Source organism: Macadamia integrifolia, chromosome 13, assembly GCF_013358625.1.
Source record: "Macadamia integrifolia cultivar HAES 741 chromosome 13, SCU_Mint_v3, whole genome shotgun sequence".
Taxonomy (NCBI): domain Eukaryota; kingdom Viridiplantae; phylum Streptophyta; class Magnoliopsida; order Proteales; family Proteaceae; genus Macadamia; species Macadamia integrifolia.
This window is the reverse complement of record NC_056569.1, coordinates 21,963,081-21,985,961: the sequence shown is the minus strand read 5'-3', so window position 1 is coordinate 21,985,961 and position 22,881 is coordinate 21,963,081. Positions and strand designations below refer to the sequence as shown.

The 22,881-nt window shown below is 39.1% G+C and overlaps 1 protein-coding gene and 1 long non-coding RNA gene across 3 annotated transcripts in view; both read right to left on the bottom strand.

The window, feature by feature from the left end:
* Positions 1-22,881, bottom strand: part of LOC122059596 (phospho-N-acetylmuramoyl-pentapeptide-transferase homolog) — a 72,778-nt gene that overhangs the window by 44,212 nt on the left and 5,685 nt on the right. The gene's annotated exons all lie outside the window — the stretch shown is intronic.
* LOC122059597 lies at positions 388-10,060 on the bottom strand. Its single transcript, XR_006134085.1, has 6 exons — positions 9,981-10,060; positions 2,544-2,610; positions 1,963-2,021; positions 1,765-1,840; positions 1,594-1,668; positions 388-513 (listed from the first exon to the last, which is right to left on the bottom strand). It is a non-coding gene; the product is annotated as an uncharacterized LOC122059597 (long non-coding RNA).

Here is a 22,881-nt window from a genome sequence, read left to right as displayed (position 1 = left end):
AAAAAAAAAAAAAAAAAAAATCATCCAACATATGAGAGAGAGAGATGGGACTACCATACTATTAATCTAAAGAGCAATTACTATCACTCCCGAGAGTGCGAGGGAGATGGTGGGTTTTAATGGAGGGCATTGACAATTGAAACCAAGAGAAGTTGATGGAGGGCATTGACAATTGTAACAAAGAAGAGAAGTTGATGGTGGGTTTTAATGGGGGGCACTGACAATTGTAGCAAAGAAGAGAAGCTGATGTGTGTGTAAGGTGCAAATATGCATAACCACCTATAGTAATGTATTGTTCATGCCTTGATTAAACTTCTACATATCCTACATTGTGTCATATATAATAGGATTACTGATAACAAACATGTAATATCAAAAGAACTACTAAATGAATTACAAGAAATAAAATATAAGGGAAGACCTACTGTATTTGTGGACTCAACCATGACCCATATCGGTCTTCAAGTTCTTGAGGAATATCATAATGGTTCAGTGTGACAAATGGTTGTATTCCTGGTTCAACACAAAATAAATATAACTTTATGTTATTAAAGTTAATGCATCCCTGATACCCACCCATTTGATCAACTATTTGTGTATATATGTGGCATGTGTGTTTTTACCAGTCTATATATAGATCGGGGTGTCAATCGGTCGGTTTGGACTGCTTTTAGTCAAACCCAATTGGCCTCCTACTCCTGGATCTCTCATCGTGACTAGGCCATTTAAGTAAGTGATCCTCAAGGCCAGTCCATAGTTAGTGAATTCACGTATCCAAACGTTTTATTAAAAAAAATCATATTTTACCATGTAATCCCATAGATATGAAAATAAATGTATTTTTAAAGTATATTATATTATACATGTATAACAACGAATTAAACATATAATACATATTACTGAATTTACTTTGTTTAAAAAAAAAAGTGATCAATTGGGTACACGCTTTATTATGCTGAATTTTTTTAAAATTTTTGTTATCATCTAGTTCGTTTAATTACCGTATGTATCTATACTCGTTTTATTATCATTCCTAAACTTACTATGGGCTAGGTACGGTTCCATTTATAAATGATCGATTGGGTACTGACCTTTAATCGGTCTAAGTGGGTCACTAAGCCATTTATCTCTAAATGGCTCAATATAGGCCTTAGAGGGACTACTGAGACATTAATCTCTGAACTTAACGGCCTTAAACAGGCTCTTAGGTGGTCGTTCCGATCAGGCGACTATTGGACTGGACCCTTGCACTAGGAACAGTCAAATATTATTCAATTCAGGCTTGAGTCCAGCGTACATTTAATGAATGGTCCAGGCTGATCTCAGGTTTTCCTAGTCGGACTAACTGGGTGGACCCAGAATTGACACACCTATATATAGACATCTTTAGGCATACATTTATTTCAATTTAACTTTCATAGAGGTAAACAGGGGAAATAATTTAGGGCTGAAGTTTTGTGGTTTCAAAACGTAGATTAATGGTGTAGATATGATCGAATTTACAAGCGTGTATACCTGTTTGTGGAAGGAATTATTTTTAATGAAAGTATTTGGTGGTAATCTTATTTAATAAGAAAGAGTTTAATATTTAACCTTCGAGCAAGATTGTGTGTATCAGCCTGTTGTAAAATTCGATTCCAATGGAATCAACTTCTCCAAATCTACCTCCTGAAATTGAGATACGAGTTTAGGAGTCTAGCTTCATGTAAAATTCTTATTCTTTAGTGATAAGAATAAAAAAAAGGAACTAGTGCAATAATTTACTTGGGAGGATTCTGGACCATGAAATGGAGAATCTATAAGAATTTACACCTAAGGAATGCATCAACTCTGCATCTTCCTATTTGATAATTCATGGTTAATACAAAGTGAATTTTTTTACATGCCTGAGTTGGAAGTGAAGGAAAACCTATTTTAAGTAATTATCTAGGTTTGAGTAGGATTTTGTGATGTAGATTTTACCATGTACCGATGGTAGTGATCATCTGCAACATCTCCAGTGCCTCCGTCCACGATTTTTCCTTAAAAATGAAATGATAAACGGTTTTCTATCAGTCAACAATCTTCCTTTTCTTTCTCTAGTAATAAGAATTATGTATTCAGAGCACGAGGCTCTTACTACCACGGGTCTGGAGAGGGCCATAAAGTATGCAATTTTACCCAAGTAAAAATGGTTTTCTCTTGATCTTTAGGACACACAAAGACTTGATTATAACCTGAATAGCCATCTAAGAAACAGAAATGGCTTTAGCCTGCTAATTTCTCCAGGATCTGATCAATGAACGGCAAAGGAAAGTGATTCTTAAGGGTGAAAAAATTCAATCTCCGATAATCAATGCATACCCGCCAACCTGTGGTTGTGTGAGTAGGGACTTTGTCACCCTGGTTGTTCTGAACAACAGTAATGCCCAACTTCTTAGGCACAACTTGAGTGGCCCCTCCACAGAGAAACTATATCCTGATTTAAACTTTGTGAGGACTAGTTCGCAATAGAGTAAGTTTAACATAATAAATCAGTTAAAATAATAATAAAATAAAATTACCTGGTAAGTGAGTGAATACGTCCCAATTGCTGAGGCTTTTGTTACCTACCAAGTAAGCACCCTCTATCTGGGAAACAAAATTTAGAGAATGACATCAAGAAAATTCTAACTTAATAGTCCCTGTTTTGGAAAAAAGAATGCAAATATCTTTCAATACACAAAAGTCCACATATTTTTTGGTCAGTGTGTTCACTTTATAAATTGTTTAAACAAACAGTAAATCCCCAAATGGGAATTCTACTGGTAGTGCTTCTGAAGATTGGTTGGACGTTGCAATCACCTGATTTAATTTGATTGATCAAAAGGAGACTTCCTGGATGGAATCCCATTAATACTGCCATAGCTATAGCCTCCTTATCCACTACATCTGAGATTAATAGATAATTTTTTATATTTATCCATTATGAGTTTCATGCAAAAGAAATAATCTCACAATGTAAATAATTTGATGTAAATATTTATAAGGATTTGGAAACTTTTTGGTAACGACTAGCTTTTAATGATGAATTCTGCTTGAATTTCAGATTAGTTTTTTAAACATGGATCATATTGAATACTATCGAGTTAGGTGTTTGATCCTTAATAAAACCCCAAGTGGGTAGTGCAGTTGGTGAGAATGAGCCGTAAATTCGGACGTCCTAAGTTCCATTCCCATTAGGTACACCTTGGGCCACTCACACGGGGGTGTTTAGTGCTCTTCATTGCTTTCAGTAAAAGTTGAATGGTTCTCATTCAACCCCAGTATGACCCGATTCGCCCACGGAACTAGTCAGGCTGAAGGCATGGATACCCATTTTTAGCAACAAAAAATGGGTGTATACCTGTCCACAATTTTTCCTTAAAAATGAAATGATAAACGGTTTTCTATCAGTCAACAATCTTCCTTTTCTTTCTCTAGTAATAAGAATTATGTATTCAAAGCACGAGGCTCTTACTACCACGGGTCTGGAGAGGGCCATAATGTATGCAATTTTACCCAAGTAAAAGTGGTTTTCTCTTGATCTTTAGGACACACAAAGACTTGATTATAAGCAACTTCTTATATCCTATGTTGCTAGGTTTTTTTCAAGTGGATCAAGAACCTTGCTTCCAAGAAAGACGGGAGAGAGCAGATGGCAGAGAATAGGAGGAATGGCGAAGAAGCTAATGATGATGGTGGGGCTCGTGAGGATCTGGATAGAGGTCTTGCGCCCCAGGCAGCCATGGCTATGGGTGGAGTAAACTCAGATGCACTGAGACCCAACCGCTCCTATGCTAAGGCGGTAGGGAATGCATCATGGCCTGCGATCGACTCTCTTCCAGAACCGATTCAAGCAGGGGAGATTAGAAGAATCATAATCCCTCAACAAGATTACGAATCTAAGAGGCAGTCTTTCCGATTTGCCCTTATTAGAAGGGTCGATTTCAGAGCGATTTCATTGGATGCTCTAAGAAAGGAGGCTGCAGACAAATGGAACCTAAACCAGAGGGTAACTATGCATCCCCTTGGAAAGGGTTTTGTTATCTTCCAATTTCAATGTGAAGGGGATAAGGCGGCAGTATGGAGAAGAAGCCCTATGAAAATAGGCTCGCAACTCATTCGTTTCCAACACTGGAAACCGGACTTCAACATCCATGTTAAGCAGACCTGGTCCAAGCTAATCTGGATACGATTTTCCGACCTCCCCTTAGAATATTGGCATGAGAATGTTCTCTTATCCATTGCAAAAGCTGTGGGGAGACCTGTTGCCCTGGATCGCCATACCAAGCAGGGATTAATGGGTCACTATGCTAGAGTACTGGTTGAAATGGATAATATTGAAACTGCATCTCACATAGAGGAGGTTCAAGTTGAACGTCTCGAACCCAGTACAACGAGAGTTTTTGGATTCAGACAATGAGTCCAGTATGAAGATGACATTAGTCGATGTGGCTTCTGCAAGAGGTTGGGACATAAGGTGGAAGAATGTAGATCCAAGAGGCTTGAAGATGAAAAACATGCTGTTATGGACAGGTCGGCCTCTGTACCTGGTGCAGTCTACGTTGAAGATAGAGTGGACTCGGTCCGAGTTGCATCTCACTCGGGTAGAACGCCAATTGTGGAAACCGCCCCTCATGATCCTCTTTCCATAATAGTAGCTTCACCTGCCAATCAAGCAGCTGGGAAGGAGGGCCACGATTTGAATGCAAACACTGAAAGAACGTCAATTGAGGAACTGCAAAAATCTCCTTCTATTTGTGTTGGATAGTCAGCCAATCAGAATGCTGAGAAGGAGGGAGATATTCTAATTGTCTTGGACTCTTTGGCGACCAATCCTGAAGTTTTAGGAAACTCCAACTCACTGAATCGTGGAGATATCTCTGTCCGCCCCTCTAATTCAAATTTGAAAAACTATGTGGCTGGATCCGGGTCGGACTCTGAGGATGTGGATAGTGCAGACCCGTCGGGTGATGAGAGTTCATCTGATTCCACAGAGAACTCAGTGGAAAATGAGAGGGAGGAGGACTCCCCTGCTATCAGGGAACTTCCTCCTAGGCCAACAAGAAAGGGCACAACATCCAAAGGTCATGGAGCATAGTCTTCGCTGAGGGGAGGTAGAAACGTTTCTTCTACTCGTTCCTCGCCAGAGAATGGGGTTTTGCAGCATGGTAGCTTCCTCAGCTCCTCCAGAAGGAATGGTAGAACGGCTTCTCATTATCAAGAGATGGAGAAGATAGACAATGCCCTCTATGCCCGAGAAAAGGGAATGGCCGTTTCTTCAAAAGAAGGCAACAAAAAAAAGAAGAAAGCAGGCCAGACTAGTAAGTCGGGCAACACCAATTAATTCATTATTTTCCAATGAAAGCCCTCTTTTGGAATATCAGAGGGCGAAGAAGGCTGCTGGTATAAGAGTCTTATCATATTTTATTCGAGAACATTCTCTTGATGTTGTTTGCGTAGCGGAGCCAATGATTAGTGAAAGCAAATTCCCTTTTTTGTTCTTTAAAAAATTGGGATTCGAGTCTGATTTCATTCACAACTTCCGCACGGACAAGGTCCCTAATATATGGGTTATATGAAAACAAGGAATTCCTCGCCCCTTGATCATCTCGGTGTCTGACCAGCAATTATCAATTACAGTGGATTGGTTAGGGAACTGTGTAGGCCTGACCTTTGTACACTCTAATTGTTTTAAGGTTAAACGGAGAGAGCTTTGGTCGGAGCTAGGTTTGGTGGTGAATCCAAATCTGCCCTGGTCGGTGATAGGTGATTTCAATGCTACCCTTCTTTCCAACGAGAAAAGGGGTCCAGGGAGATTTAATGCAAACTCAGCTGCAGATTTCCAATCTATGGTGGATACTTGTCTTTTCATACAAGTACCCTAGCAAGGTAAGAAGTTTACCTAGACTAACAATCGCCGGCGAGGTAATGTAGCTGCGGTCCTCGACCGAAGTTTCTGCAACAGTAAATGGTTGGATATGTTTAAAAATACTCTCCAAAGGGTCCTTCTAAGGTCATCCTCTGATCATGCTCCCATTCTAGTTGTGTCAGAATCGATCGCCCGACCAGGTAACATCCCTTTTAGATTTAATAATTTTTGGACGGAGCATGATCATTTTATTAATGTAATTCAAGATGTGTGGAACCAGGAAATATCTGGAAATCCTATTTTTATTCTTTCTCAGAAATTTTTTTCCCAATATTGATAACGAAGTAAAAAAAGCTTCTGATCACCTAAATTCTGTACATCAAGAAATTGAGGCTGCAGTTGTTAGATGACCTTTTTGGTCGCGAGGCTGATGCCAAAACAGCTCTGTTGAAAGCCACCCAGTTGCAGGATAATTTATGGGCTCAAAAAGCTAAGTAGAGGTGGATGAAAGATGGGGACAAAAATTCAAAGTTCTTTCACCTATCAGTGAAAATGCGACGGGCTCAAAATCAAATCCGCACTTTGCAGAATGCTGATGGGGAGTGGATGAATGACCAGCAACAATTGTCTTAATATATTGTCAATTATTACGAGGAATTCCACGGCGTATCTCTCACTTCTCACCCTGAGCTGCTGGATTGCATTCCATGCATAATTTCGGACGATGATGCTCTTTATTTGGATTCTGAACCATCTTCAGAGGAAATAAAAAAAACTGTTTGGGAATTAGACCCAGATAGCTCCCCTGGACCTGACGGCTTCTCAGGGAAATTTTTTAGGCGGGTATGGCGTATTGTTGAGGGTGATTTTTGCAGGGCTGTATTGTATTTCTTCAAACGGGGAATCCTTCCAAAGGGTGTGAATAATTTTTTTCTCACTCTTATCCCGAAGGTGGTGGGGGCTACTTCTCTAGACAAGTATAGGCCAATTTGCATGGGAAATTATTTTTGCAAGGTGTTATCAAAAATTGTGGCAAGTAGAGTTGCAATTCTACTGCCAAAGCTGATTTCGGAGGAAGAAGGGGCGTTCCAAAAGGGGAAGATAATATCAGAAAACATTAGCCTTGCTTCAGAATTGGCAAATCTGATGCATTCCACGGTTAGGGGAGGCGGGATGGGGCTCAAGGTCGATGTACAGAAAGCCTACGATTCTCTATCCTGGGAATTTCTATTTGCTGTTCTTGGGAAGTTTGGTTTCCCTCGGAAATGGATTTCTTGGATCCAAGAAATTCTTTCATCTTCAAGGATTTCGGTTTTAATAAATGGAGGTCCAGAGGGGTTTTTTGGTGTGGGCCGTGGTCTTCGTCAAGGTGATCCGTTATCTCCCATTTTGTTTATTTTAGCTGAGGAAGTGCTCTGTAGAGGATTAAATAAATTGGCCTTGGAAGGATTAATCAAGTCACTGCCGGGTCCAAGAGGCGCCCGCACTCCAACTCACCTATTATTCGCGGACGATATTTTCATCTTCATGAATGCGTTGGCTAAGTATGTTAAAAGTCTGCATTTATTTTTATCAAAGTATCAGGAGTTCTCTGGCCAACAGTTTAATCTCGACAAGAGCAAAGCCTTCTTTGGGAAGGTCGCCCCCCACAGGAAACAATTCATCAGTAATTTATTGGGAATTCAGGCCTCAAAATTCCCTACAAGGTATTTGGGTGTGGAAATCTTCAAGGGAAGAGTGAAGAAAAATCACCTTTTACCTTTGATGGATAAGATTAAATGCAGATTGGCTGCCTGGAAAGGGAAGCTCCTTTCGATGGCTGGTCGGGTGGAGTTGGTTCGATCAGTAATTTCTAGTATCCCTATCCATAATTTTGCAGTTTATTGGTGGCCCCAGTTCATTATTAAAACTGTAGAGCGGTGGATGAGAAATTTTATCTGGTCGGGTCAAATGGAGGTGGAAAAAAAAATTGTGATAAAATGGGAGAACACTTGTAAGCCGAAGGATGAGGGCAGCTTGGGTATCAGAAAACTGAGAGAGGTGAATAAAGCTTGTTTATGCAAGCTCGCTTGGCAGATTAAACATGAAGACAATATTATGAGCAAATTTTTTAGAGCAAGATTTGTTCAGAAAGACGGCTCTCTTAGGAAGGGATACAAATCCTCCTCCATTTTGCCGGGGCTGAAGAGGGTGTGAAAATTCGTGTCGGACATGGAAAGATGACAGTGGGAAATGGGGAAAAAATCATGTTCTGGACAGATAAATGGTTAGAAAACTCTTCCTTGGTGGAGTCTTCTAATTTGGAGTAGGAAATGTTCATAGGGAGGAATATGCACCTGGCAGATTTTAATCGAAATGGTGAGTGGAATTTCCTAAATATTTCTTCGAAATTTCTTGCTGATACCTTTGAGAAGGCTAAAAGAATTTCTTTATCGCATATGGAGGATATATGTCATTGGAAGCTATCAAATTCTGGGGCATTTTCTTTGCGATCAGCGTGGGAGGAGATAAGGGGGAAAAATCAGAAATTCCCTTGGTTTTCTATTATATGGAAATCCAAGATTCAGCCTCGTCAAGCTGTGTTTGGTTGGAGGCTTGCTCATAATTGGTTACCCACGGATGAGGAGGTGCGAAGAAGGGGTGTGATGATGCCTTCTAGGTGCATTTTGTGTGGCCACACAGAAGAATCTATCCCTCATCTATTTATTCATTGTGAGTACACCCAATCCCTGTGGAATTCTTTCTATGATTTATTCGGTATCAGGTGACAGCCCCTTAATAGGATGGGGGACATTTTAGCATGGTGGAAACGGAAAGGGAAGACCTTAACCTTTTCAACTGTGTGGCTTTGTGGTTTTATTCTTATCCCATATGCTGTCTGGATGGAGAGAAACACTAGATATCATGATGGTGCAACTCTTCATTATAAGTATATTTTTGCTCGAGTGAAAGGAGAAATTTGTATGATTTCTAGTGTACATCTTGGGAAACCCCTTTCCATCCCAGACCTGTTATGTGCTAGAAGAATAGGAATTCCTCGGGTAACAAGAACTCATAGAGAGATTATTGAAGTTCGCTGGTGTCTTCCATTTTCAGGATGGATCAAGCTAAACACTGATAGATGCTCCTTGGGCAATCCAGGGAAGGCTGGAGCAGGTGGGATTTTTAGAAACGAGAAGTGGGACAACCTCTTGAACTACAGAGAATATGTCGGTATCAGAACAAATTTTGAAGCGGAATTCTTGGCAGTGATCGCTGGTCTTGAACAGGCAAAGATACATGGTTTTCAGCATCTTTGGATTGAATGCGACTCTACGGCAGTGGTGATCCTTCTTTCTAAAGGTTTAGTTCCATAGTTTGCTCTACAACGATGGAGGAGTCTTTTATCTTTCATGAATTCAATAAATTGGAAGGTGACGCATAGTTACCGAGAGGCAAATGTGATTGCCGATTTTTTGGCAAAATCATCAGCGAGATTTGAAGTGTCGTATCCAGTGGAAGCTTGGCCTCGGTTGGTTTCAATGGAATTGGATTTTGATGCTACCCAGCGTCCAAGATATCGATTTATGAACTTATAGGTTTTGCATTAGACTAAGATTTAAGGGGGCCTTCTCCTGCTGATGGCAATGCCGAAGGTGGGGCTGGTCCAATTTTTTCTTTAGTCTATTTCTTGTATGATGGTGGTACTATTTTCTTTCCCTTTTATACTTGGCTGTACATTCTTTCTTTCTTCTTAGTACAATGAATCTTTAGCGAAAAAAAAAAAGACTTGATTATAACCTGAATAGCCATCTAAGAAACAGAAATGGCTTTAGCCTGCTAATTTCTTCAGGATCTGATCAATGAACGGCAAAGGAAAGTGATTCTTAAGGGTGACAAAATTCAATCTTCGATAATCAATGCATACCCGCCAACCTGTGGTTGTGTGAGTAGGGACCATGTCACCCTGGTCGTTCTGAACAACAGTAATGCCCAACTTCTTAGGCACAACTTGAGTGGCCCCCTCCACAGAGAAACTATATCCTGATTTACACTTCGTGACGACTAGTTCGCAATAGAGTAAGTTTAACATAATAAATCAGTTAAAATAATAATAAAATAAAATTACCTGGTAAGTGAGTGAATACGTCCCAATTGCTGAGGCTTTTGTTACCTGCCAAGTAAGCACCCTCTATCTGGGAAACAAAATTTAGAAAATGACATGAAGAAAATTCTAACTTAATAGTCCCTATTTTGGAAAAAGAATGCAAATATCTTTCAATACACAAAAGTCCACATATTTTTTGGTCAGTGTGTTCACTTTATAAATTGTTTAAATAAACAGTAAATCCCCAAATGGGAATTCTACTGGTTGTGCTTCTGAAGATTGGTTGGATGCTGCAATCACCTGATTTAATTTGATTTTTTTTTGCTAAAGGATTAATATATTAAGAAGAAAAAAGGATTACATCATAAAGAGGAAACAGGGACAGAGCAGAGACCCTTAGAGCCGCTAACAAACTCCACCTTCGGCATGGCCATCAGCAGAGAAAGAAAGCATCACCCTAGGAGAATCTAAAGCTATGCCCGCCCAGGATATCATTTTCTACATAATCAGCAACGTGTCTTGGGAAAGACACCGAGAATTCTGAGTTCCCAGATTTTGAAGCCTTTTTACAAAATCAGCAACGTGTCTTGGATTTGCTTCACGAAAGCAATGGGATATCTTCCAAGGGATTGATTCCAGGAAAGGGATAGCATCCAACCATCTTTGGAGGATAAACCACGGGATATGGTTCCTTTGGATTGCCAAAACAACCGCTGCCGAGTCAGATTCTATCCACATACCCCTTGCACCCATCGCCTTAGCCATCATAATACCTTCCATGACTGCCTCAACCTCTGCTTCATAAGACTTTTTTATTCCCAAAAAAATGCTAAATGAGTCACACACCTGGCCATCATTATCTCGAACAATCCCTCCTGCCCCTGCCCTTCCTGGATTTCCCAGAGAGCTGCCATCCACATTAACCTTTAGCCAGTTTGGTTGGGGCTTACACCAGTGAACTTCGAGGGGGTGAGCATGCTTGTAAGACCCCACAGTCAAACCCAGTTTACTGCAGAAAATAACATCAATTGGAGCTTTCACTTCCCCCTTCAGCTCCCCTACGCAAGAGCCAAGCTCATGACGACTATATTCAAAAATTTGCATCGCAGCTCTGTACTCATTGTCATGCCGACGTCTGTTCCTTTCCCACCAAATGTTTGCTGCAATAATGGAAAAACCCATCATCCAGGGATTTTTAAGGTTTATAACTCTAGCCTTTGCCTTCCACCATCGAACCAGGTTGTCAACTGACTGGTGCTGCTGCCACTTAACATCAAAGCACTCAACAAATGTTTTCCAAACTTTGGTCTTGAAAGGGCATGTGAGGAAGATATGATTAATATTTTCTTCAGCTTGGTTGCAGAGAGCACACCTGGAAGCAAGATGGATCCCCTTCTGTCTGATTTGCTCATCCGTTGGGAGTTTGCCATGAGCTAGACGCCATCCTAAGGTAGAGATCCTAGGAGGTAGGCCTTTCCGCCAAACCAGAGAGTACCAAGGGACCTTGCTAGCTGTCCTTCTGATACCCTCCCATGCCGAAGAGGTAGAGAAAGACCCCAGAGTCGACAATGACCAACAACAGGTATCCACTAAGTCACCTGAGGGGATTTTAATCCTCTTAATTTTATCAAATATTCTGATGAGCTCCACCGATCTCACCTCAGGGATCACCCATTCTCCACCACGAATAAAGTCACCCACCTTAGCATTAAATCTATGAGCAGTCAAATCCATTATCTGAAGCTCCTCAAGCACTGATTTTGGCCCCCACCATTTGTCCTTCCAAAAATTTACAAGATTACCATTCCCGAAAATCCATCTTTGATTCTCTTCCACAAAGCTCCAGACCTTTTTAACCCCCGATACAATGGAAGATGAAACGCCTTTTTTGAGGCTGCCATCATTTTTAATAAATCGAGCCTTAAGGAAAGAACTGGCCACCGACTTCTCATGCTTGATTCTCCATACTAGTTTGCATAGCATTGCTTTGTTTGTGTCTCTAAGCCTCCGGATACCTAAGCCTCCTTCCTCTTTAGGCTTACAAAGGGCGTCCCATTTTACTGTAATTTTTTTTGTAGATTCTATCTCACCCGTCCAGATAAAATTCCTCATCCACCGTTCCATTGTTGCTAACAGGGAAGTTGGCCACCAATAAATAGCAAAACTATGGTTAGGGATACCTGCAATGACCGATCTAACCAATTCTGTTCTTCCTGCCAAAGACAATAGGTTGCCTTTCCAACCCGCTAGGTGCCCCTTCACCTTGTCCATCACTGGCAGAAGGGCCTCTTTCTTCACTCTTCCCTTAAATATTTCAACACCCAAGTATCGAGTCGGGAAGTTATAGATCTGAATTCCGAGGGTATTGGAAATGACCTGCTTTCGATCTGGAGCAATCTTCCCGAGGAAGAGTTTACTTTTCTCTAGGCTAATGCACTGGCCTGAAAATTCTTGGTATTTCATCAAGAATTTTTTCAGGGTACGAACATACCTCAAGGAGGCGTTGGTGAATATGAAGATATCATCCGCGAATAGGATATGCCCAGGAGTGGCAGCGCCTCTTGGGCCATGGATTACCTGTAGCTCCTTGCACTGAACCAGACTCGACAGCCCTCTAGATAGAACTTCTTCGGCTATAATAAATAGCATAGGAGATATAGGATCACCTTGTCTTAGCCCGTGCTCCACCCCGAAGTAACCCTGAGGACCTCCGTTCACAAGAATAGATATTTTTGACGATATCAGAATTTGATGCAGCCAGTTGATCCAACTATTGGAGAAACCAAATTTACTCAAAACTTGAAAAATGAAAGACCAAGAAATAGTATCGTAAGCCTTCCTAATATCAATTTTCAGGCCAAGACCCCCACCTCTGGTCGCTGAGAACATTAAATTTGCTAACTCAGATGCCACAGAGATATTATCATGAATCAACTTCCCCTTCTGAAATGCACCCTGCTCTTCTGAAATCAGCCGAGGAAGGAGAGGTTCCAGTCGCATCGCCATAACTTTGGAAATAATTTTGCAAAAGAAATTGCCCATGCAGAGAGGGCGAAATCTATCCAGTGTGTTTGCTCCCTCCACCTTTGGAATAAGGACCAGGAAATTATTATTGACCCCGTGGGGCATGTATCCAGTGCTAAAAAATTGTTTCACCGCATTGCACACTTCCACTTCCACTAAGGACCAGCACTTATGAAAAAAAACACCAGAGAACCCATCAGGGCCCGGCGAGCTATCCGGGTCCAACTCCCACACTGCCCTCCTTATTTCTTCATTTCCAGGGAGGGAATCCAACATATAACAGTCCATTTGGTTAAGGACTTTCGGGATATTATCTAGTAAATCTTCATGGGTCTCTGTGGGAGCTTCTTTATGAAAGCGCTCAAAAAAATCGACAATATACTCCCCTATCTGATTTTGCCCTTCCACCATGGTACCGTCCGGCCTCTTGAGTGCTCTGATTGTATTTTTGTTTCTTCTCATTTTGACAGAAAGGTGAAAATATTTGGAGTTTCGATCACCAACTTTCAGCCATCTAATTCTCGCCTTTTCAGCCCAGATTTTTTCATGATTTTCCAAGGCCTTCACCAAGCCGGTCTTCGCATCAGCTTCCAAGGCAAACAAATGGTCGTTCATCCCTTCTCTCGCAATCTGGTCATGAATTTGGTTCAGGACCGTCTTCGCGTCCTCAAGCTCTCTATCAATGTGAGGGAAGGTTGATCTCGCCCAGGTCTTCAAAACCCCTTTCAGCCGCTTCAATTTGGAAGTGAGAACAGCAATAGGTGGTCCTGCAATCCATTCAGACCAAGACGATGCCACCACATTATTAAATTCCTCGTGGTCCATCCAGAACTGATGGAACCGAAATGGACAGTTTAAGGGGCGCTGACTAGCAATTGCAGTCATCAAAATCGGTCCATGATCTGAAGCTATTCTAGGCAAAACCACTTGAGAGGAGTCTTGGAAAATGGTCAGCCATTGCTCATTGCAAAAGCTTCTGTCAAGCACTGCAGACACATTACCAGTTTTTCGATTGTTGCTCCATGTAAATTTTCTCCCACTCGAAGGCACTGCAGACACATTACCAGTTATTTATTTCTCATCAGATCCCTTTCCTTATCTATCCCTCCTTCACTTTTCTACTTGCCTTTTCAATCTTTCCCTCCTCTCTTTCTCTCTCACACGTTGCTCTCTTTAAAACCCTATAATTTAGTATTTTTTTTACTAAAAAAAAAAATCTATATTCCTCTCTCTTACATGCTTTTCTATTTTTCTCTTTTGATCTATTTCTTTCCTAAAAAAAAAAAAAACCCTATATTTAAGGAGTATCTTTGATCTAAAAAACTCTCCTGGCTCTCTCACGTTTTTAAAACCCTATAAATTGAAATTTCGTTTGCCAAGAAAATAAAATCTATAATCATTATCACCCAAAAAAAAAAAACAATATCTCTCTCTCTCTCTCTCTCATACATACGCTTCTCTATTTTTTTCTTTTGATCTATATCTTTCCTAAAAAAACCCTATATTTAAGGAGTATCTTTTATCAAAAGAAAAATCTCACCCCCATCTTCCCAAATAAAAAATAAAAAATAAACTTCTCAATTAAAACTTGATTAATCTTTTCTTGGACTACTTTACCCTTCTTGTTTACTTAAACAACTTAACTTCATCATTATCACTTTTGTTCGTCTTTCTTATTTGTTCTATTTTTTTGGTACACTTTTTTTTTTAATAGTAGTTTTTTTTACTCATTTAAAAATTAATTTTAGTTTCTTTATTAAACTCTCACACCATCCACTCTTTGTCCCTAATATTTAGAAATTAATATTAATTTTTAAATAATAATTTCTTTATTTTGTTAAAACTTATTTTCTTTAAATTGCACACCCAACACTCTCTCTCAATCTCTCACGTCCTTTCTACTAAAAAAGCAACTAGACATACTCTAAAGTCACGATAACAGTTTTGATATCCATATATACACATTCACAATTTTGACTTATTTGTGATCCAAGAAAATAATTTTTCTTTAACCAAAAAAGAGAAAAATATGTATTATTGATAGGTGAATTGGGGATAACATTTATCATATTATTTAATTTGAGCTGGACACCATTTTACTGTCTCTCCTCACAATCTTCCACTCCCCAATTTCCTTTTCTATCTCAAACTCTTTATCTCTCTTTCAAGTCCTCTCACACCAACATATGGCCACGCGTGTGTTTGCAAAGGTGCACGTGCAAATGCATGTATGGTAGGTAGAGAGAGAGAGAGAGAGAGAGAGATGCATTTAACCTTGTTTGTCAAAGAAAAAAAAAAGAATTGGAATTGTCTATCATTATTAGAAATTTAAAAATTAATATTTAAAAATCATCGTAAATTACTAATTGCTTCAATGGATTGATTGAAATACATTTCATTCGATGTAGATATTTTATTCTCTCTCTATGTCTCTCTCTTTCTCTCTCAGTTACTATTTACATGGGAGACTCAACTCAAACTCAATATTGTTTCAACTAAACTTTGTCAACCCCTTCCCTTCCTGTAGAAGTTCAAAAATTGAATCACATCTCAAATAGAATCCATTTAAAAAATTGTTATGTTTTTCCTATTTAAAACCCAAAAAATTCCCATGACATTATCATTGAGGTTAAAATGAAAATATTGTAAAGGGACTTAGTGGATTTAAACCATCATTCTCTTAAGGTATGAAACCATTTCCCACACCACAAGAACTCTATCATTTGAGTTAAAGACCCATATTGAAATTATAAAATCCATGATCAAAGAAAGAGGAAGCCAAGTATTAGAGTCAAAAGGAAATGATCAAGCAAATGCACGTGAGCTAATGTTAGGGGAAATATTTCTAATCCTTGAAACAATTTAAGAAAAAAACAAACAATCCTAATGGGCTACTACTTAAATCCAAACCAACATCTATCAGTATCCAAGATCATTAATAGTATTTAATGAGCAATAGTATGTGAAAAAGAGTCTAAGATGAAAGCCTTCAAGAAGAAGGATATTTGCACCTGTGGCCAAACATTTTTTTTTTAGTTTGTGTGTGTATTTGAGTGGACAAAAAATGGACGTTCAATTAAATATATGAGATTTGGATTAGATAAAGTTTGAGCTTAATTAAAGTGCAAACCAAGATTCGAAAGAAAATGATTAAAATTTAAATGAATTCACTAATAATAAAAAAAAAGCTCAGGAGTGGAGCTACACCTATCACTATAATAGTGTGACAATGTAAATGATGTATAAAAATTCATAAGGAATGATGGTTAGTTTGACAACATTAACTATGACTTTGGGAGGAGGGTTTCAAAGATGTTTGGTGGTTTCAACTAAATGCCTTCTATGTTTAAGTGTACATGAAGCTAAAATTAAATCATATTGTTGAACAAAGTGGATGGTAGTCTTGATCAAATAAGTTGTGCAGTGCAGCTGAGGTATTCCAGTAAAAAAAAATTATCAGAAGACCCATTTTGTATAATAAAGAACATCATACGATTGATTTGACTTAGGTATTAGGCTTTGTCCATTGTTGGACACATCATGAATGACATTGTTTCACATGGATGATTTCTTTAGCTTATTATGCTATAAATACTAAGTTAAAAAGGATCTTGGTGGATTTGAACCACTATCATCTTGGAACATCTTTTAAACATGTTCACGTTCCAAGTCCTCTACCAAATTGAGCTAGAGACCAGTAAAGTATAATTTGGAATTTACAAGTAACCATGAAGCTATCAAGTCCCAGGAAATTCAAAAGGGCAAAATCTAATAGAGGGCAACACAAACAATGCCAAAGTTGTGAGCTGTAAAGCCTTGATACAAGGAAGGACTATAATGCCTATGCTTGTGGCCATCAACCGGATAAGTTGTAACTATGGCTTGTCAAGCTCATCCAAGAATCAGGAGAAAATTAGCCGCGACAAAAGCAGGATCTCACCTCCATTATAAACCATATAGGCGCAATATAATATCCATGTGGGAACTTTCCTTGTGGTAAGCACTATCTTGTTTTAGCATGTTCACGCATCTTCTTTGTGTTTAGAAATTAAAGACTTTCCCTTTTCCTGTATAGAAAGCTTTGCTTCGCTGCCTTTACTTTAGATTTCCATTTCAAAGATTTGCATCCCATGGAATTTTACAGCAGAATTAAAATTAGCAGATAACTTATCAATAGTTTCTAGATTTTTACAATCTTTTGAAGAGTGGTTTTTCTCTTTATTAAAGTCAATCTAGGAAGGAGTTGTTTTAAAGATACAACGCAGGTTTGAAAATTTCCTCTGGAATCAAAGTCCCAAAGGATTATACAGGGAAGGTATGAGAACATTCTCTTGTGTTAAAAGTCATGGGTGGCATCCACCCACATATCTGTTGTGGTGGTGGGACCCACCCACTTAGAGCCTAAGTTGGCTGCTTGTCGGAATGTGAGAAGACAGTGAGAGAGAGATTCTCTCAACCGTCCCACCCTATTCTCTGGCTTATTGGAGTCCAACTGGGACTCTATAAGTTAGGAAGATGATAAGTCATGGGGTGATTACGTTGGTGTATATATGACTGCTCTCTCTAAGGCTCTCTCTTTTTGAATCTTCCCTCTCTTTGAAAGCTCGAGATTTGATCTTGTATCCCATTCCTGGAACCTCCATCAAGGGTTTGCAGTTTAGAACGTGGAAACGTAGTGATGAAGAAGACTTTGACAAGAATGTAAAGAGAGCACCTCCTATGCTACTTCTACTGTCAAGCCGGGTCTTCAAATTGGTATGTGAAAATCCCTCAAGATTAACATCTTGGAAGAATAAAATATTTTTTATTTGCAGGAAAAAGGGAGGCCAAGGTTGAGACTTGAGAGAGAACCGTTGTAGGAGAGTCGACAAATGAAGAAACAAATACTTGTGAGAAATTAGTATTAAGAGAGTGGATGCAGAAGGAGACAAAAATGGTAATGAAGGGGATTCGTTTTTCTCCTTACCATATACCATAGCCATCTAATGTTTTTCTCTTTCTCATAAGCCACTTTGGCCCCTGCAGCCAACATGGTTGAAACATATTGATGAACACATTTATGTGTGAAATCTTAAGTAGTAAAGCAGGCATTTTACATTTTTAGAATTGAGCTATCTTGGGTTTTACTTTCTGCAGGTTTTATATTTTAAAGGCCTTAAGCATTATCGAGTGTCATATCTCTCCAACAACAACTACCTAGTGTAGTTGGTGAGCTATGGTATGCAAAATTCTCTCTTCTTGCACAAGAAGAGGGGAAAAAAAAAAGGAAGAAATAAATCTTGTCCAAATGTTCTCTCTCCTCCACATCATCACCAGAAGATTGTCCAAATAACACAAAGCAAGAAGGAAAATCATCAATAGGAAAGAAAAATTGGCCAACAAGGGTTGCGCAAGATTTGAAGAGAGGTAGAAAAAGAAGATAAAAATAAATAAAAAAAAAACTATAAGAAATTTCTCCAAGTTTATTTATCTCTTCTCTCTCCTCCACCTTAGCACTTTTGGTCTCAAAAGATCTCATCTACCAATTGTGGGTTTTCCCCTTTTAGGAAAGAGAAAATTGTTATCCTACCTTCTCATTCCCTAAAAATACAACTCATGTAAGAGGAGGGGGGACACTTCATTCTTCTTCTAGGGTTTTTTTTTTGTTGCTCTCTCTTTGTCTCTCTCTCTCTCTTTCTTTAGTTTTAGTTCTTCTTTGTTTTTTTCTTTAATCACTTTTGTAATGGCTTTTTTATTTCAATTAATGCAAGCACTCTTTTATTTTTATTCAGCCTTTTATGTTTATGATTTATGCAATTGAGTTTTAATTTTTAAGTTATAGTTCTAGGCTTAGATCTAGGTGACAAGATCACGAGCCGTGGAGCATCTCTTTTTCAAGTTCAGTTTTTTTTTTTTTCAAGATTTGTTTTCTTCATGCCTAGAAATTTCAGATTTGGTTTATTCAAGACCTGATTTTAAGAGTTGGCAGTATCTCAAATCGCCCAAGCTTTCAAGTTCAAGCGTTGATTCAGGTAGATAGGCTTCTTCAATAGTCTTCTCTCCCCCCTCTCATTCCCTCTTCTGACTACCCTTTCTTTCTTAATTTAGGATTTTAATTTCAATCATTACATTATTGCTTTCCCTTTCCCCTAAGGTTCATGGCTAGTGTATGTGTTGGCTTTGCCCCTCCTAGCCATAGAATCATCATTTTATTGTTTTTATTTTAATTTCCTCCATTTCCCTAAAGCCAAGTAGAGTAACCCTTGTAAGAGTGACTTTCTGGTCAAGTAGGGAAGCTCATATTATGAATCATCCCTCGGGCTAAGTAGAGAATCCTACTTGTGAGTCTCTCTCTAGCTTTATCCCCTTTCTTTTACTTTATTTTTATTTCAGCATTTTTTTTCCTTCATTGCTTTTTAATTGTGTGGGTTGTTAATTTTCAGTTATTTATTTATTTAATTTTAATTACGTGGCTTGCGTATTTAAATTCTTAAATGACGAATGGTTAGGACGTTATTTTAGATACATATGTTTAGGACAGTCGTTAGAATTAGATCACAACCATTAATCGGTGCACTTTCGCATTACTAGAAGAAGCCTAAAATAAAGTGGTTACTCTCCTTGTGTTCGACCCGTTAGCTACACTGATCCATATGCTTGCGGTTACAGTTTAAATCCTGACACTCGGAAACGAATTTTATGAAATATAGCTTTTCAGCTTTTCTGAATTTTTGCCATTGTGGATTCAGTAGTGTTCATAGTGGATTCTAAGTAGGGCTTTGGTGAATTTCTAGCCTGGGCTTCGATGGATTCCTAGCCTGGTTATCTCTTCTATCTATCTCTTTCTATCAAGACCAAAGGTCCGATATTCTCATTTTCTATACCCTGTGGCACCTCTATCAGTCAATTCTATTTCTTTGTTGTTGCAAGATCATACAAGATAATTCTCTATTTGTTCCAGATTCCTCACAGAAGTTTTTGATAGTCAACTTTTTAGAGTTCGGTTTCTTAGTTCTTGTGGCAACTCTTCGTTCACTAGCCAATTCAATTCTCCTCAAATATTCAGAGTCATATCGAAGATTGCATAAAGAAAGTGAAAATGGTTACTTGAAGTATCTCATGGCCACCCTTTTTTACTCTTCTACAAATTTTTCATTTTGCGAATGAAAACAGCAAGTATGGATGCAACACGTGGCACTAATTATGAAAAAGGATTCATCCATAAAGACAAAAAGACAAAACAATACAAAGGTATATTTGTTCCCTATGACAAACAAGAAGCACCTAGCTCCTTTGGCAAGGAGATCCCATTGGTCGTTAACATCTACTTCAGCCTCCCATGTATAGCCTCTCTAAATCTGAACCTATCAAAAAAGATTAAAATTACCCAATGACTCAGATCACCTCCAGTAGAAGTTTCTTAAAACCTAGGGCATGAATATAGGCCCTTGGAGTTGTACATGTTTAAAAATTTGAATGGTTGCTCTAATTTCCTGGAGACTTTTTCCCTAGTTGCTATGTCTAGCGCCGTCATTCTTCACTTCAGTTGCAACAGACTCGATACTAGATTTTCAATGATACCCTATGACAACTTTTTTTTGTTGTTGCAAGACCATACAAAATTCTGATCAAATTTTGAGTTCTGGTCATCAAATTTAGCTCAAATTTTACAGGCTGAATCTGCTAAAAGTTTGTGACCATTCTGAGCTGTCAGTGTTCTGTTATTGAATTTACCCATATTCTGATTTGTCCCCCTGTTCTACGATCTTGTTAAGAACTAGTCTCTAGCTGGATTTTCTGGTTTGGGATGAGTCTACAGTAGTTGGTCCTCAAGATTCGTCAGCTAGGACACCTAATGCAGGCCCAGTTTAAACTTGGCCCAGGTTTTAGTATTAGTTTGGGTTGGGCCTTAGTTTTGGGGTCTTATTGTTGTAATGTGCTGAAATATAAAGACCAAAACTGGGGGTTTAAGGGGTGCACAAAATTATTCCTTATTTTATTTGTGGTTCCCATGTCTGAAGTCTAATTTTAGGAAGTCATCTTAGCAATCCAAGAGTTCCATAGTTGGTTATTATGGTTAGTAAGAGTTTTATTAATATAGGTTGTTTATTTAGGGTAAGAGAGTGTTCAGGAGTCCTTATGAGAGTTAATTTATGAATGTTTACAACTTCTAAATATGTGAACACCCCCTCCTACGATTGGAAATTTGACGGATTGTTTCGGTTTGTTTAAAAACTGCTTTGTTGGTTGTATTCTCGCGAACATAATATATCTCTTGTTCTCTGCACATGGACAGGGTGAACACACCTAAGCAATGAAGGACTACATTTGGAGGAATGGCAATCCCATTGTTTGGAAAGGCTGTTTTGTCAGCTAATTCACCAGGGTTCATTAGGTATTTTTGAATTGGATCCAAGAAGATCATTAAACTGTTCTGCCAGTAACTCCAATACTAGCTTAAGAACATGGTTGAGGCACTTTCGGACATCAGCATTTACTAATAACTCCACCAAATTCACCCCACCCCTAGCCATAAAAGCTTGAGGGACAAACCTTTTTTTCGTAAGTTACTTGACTCCACTGAAGAGTAAAGTGCAAAAAGAAGATCAGTAGCAGCCATAAGAAAGTAGTTCCCTCAGGAGCTTCCTCTTTGGGGTATTAGTCAGAGGAGTTCCCTCAGGAGGTACGAACTACAAAGCATTCTCTTCTCTCAGTTTGATAAGGGATCTCCTCTCTCTCTTCCTTATTACTTCTATCTTTCCCCCTCTAATTATTTCCTTTTTTTCTCATTTCCCCTCATTATTTCTCTCACCCTCCACAAATTAAGATTCCCCTTCTTTTTCTTCTCCTTTTTCTCTCTTTAAGCTGCTCAATTAATAAACTTTATTCTCTCTCCTCTATCAGTTAGTTTAAACTTCAGATCCTACATTTTAGGGAAGGTTTTTTTTTTCTCTCATTATTCTCTCTTCACACCCATCGATCACCTTTTCTCTCTCCTCTTTTCCACCTAATAAAATTCAACTAATTAGATTATTTATATCTGATTATTATCCTGAAAAGTAATTATTCAGATCCGTTATTTATCATCTTAAAATCTAACCATCAGACCCAACCCGTATCTAGCCATCAGATTGGAATCTTTTCTACACCATTAATGGGCCCACTATTTACTATTAGCAGGCCAATCATATCCGTCAGATCCATAGTTTTTAAGGCGCTGGTGCGGTCCAGTAGGGGTAAGGCAATCAGCCGACTCAGGAGTAGTGTAAAAGGCGGCCGCCTTTTACACTAAGGCGCTGAAAGGCGTGTAAGGCGTCGCCTTACAGCGCCTTAGTGTGCAAGGCGGTCGCCTTATGTGCTGGATATTTAAAAAATTAAAATTAAAATTATTTTTCTAAAGATTCCAAATCACATATTATTATTGGGACGTGTATAAAATCTGATGCACATGTGATGCATTGAATCAAAAATCATATAAAAACTAAAAACCCTTACCATAAAAAAAAAAAACCCAATCAAAAGTTCAAAACCGTGTGCCTCTCTCATTCTCTCTCTCTCTCATTCTCTCTGAGTCATTTGCCTCCAAAACTCAAAACCCCAAGCCCCAACGTCCGACGAGGCAACGATCATCCTCCGGCGACTTCTCTTCTCCTCCGACAGACTTCGGCGACATCCGGCGACAACCGGCGATCTTCTTCGACAACCTTCGAAGCCTTCGGCGAGCCTTAGACAGACTTCGACAACCATCGGCAGCATCTCCTTCTCCTTCGACGGCCTTCGACAGCCTTCGGCGAGCCTTCGACAGCCTTCGGTGACATCCGGGGACACCTTCGACAGACTTCGGCGTCATCTCGGCGAGCCTTCGACAGCCTTCGGTGAGATCCGGCGAGCCTTCGACAGCCTTCGGTGACATCCGGCG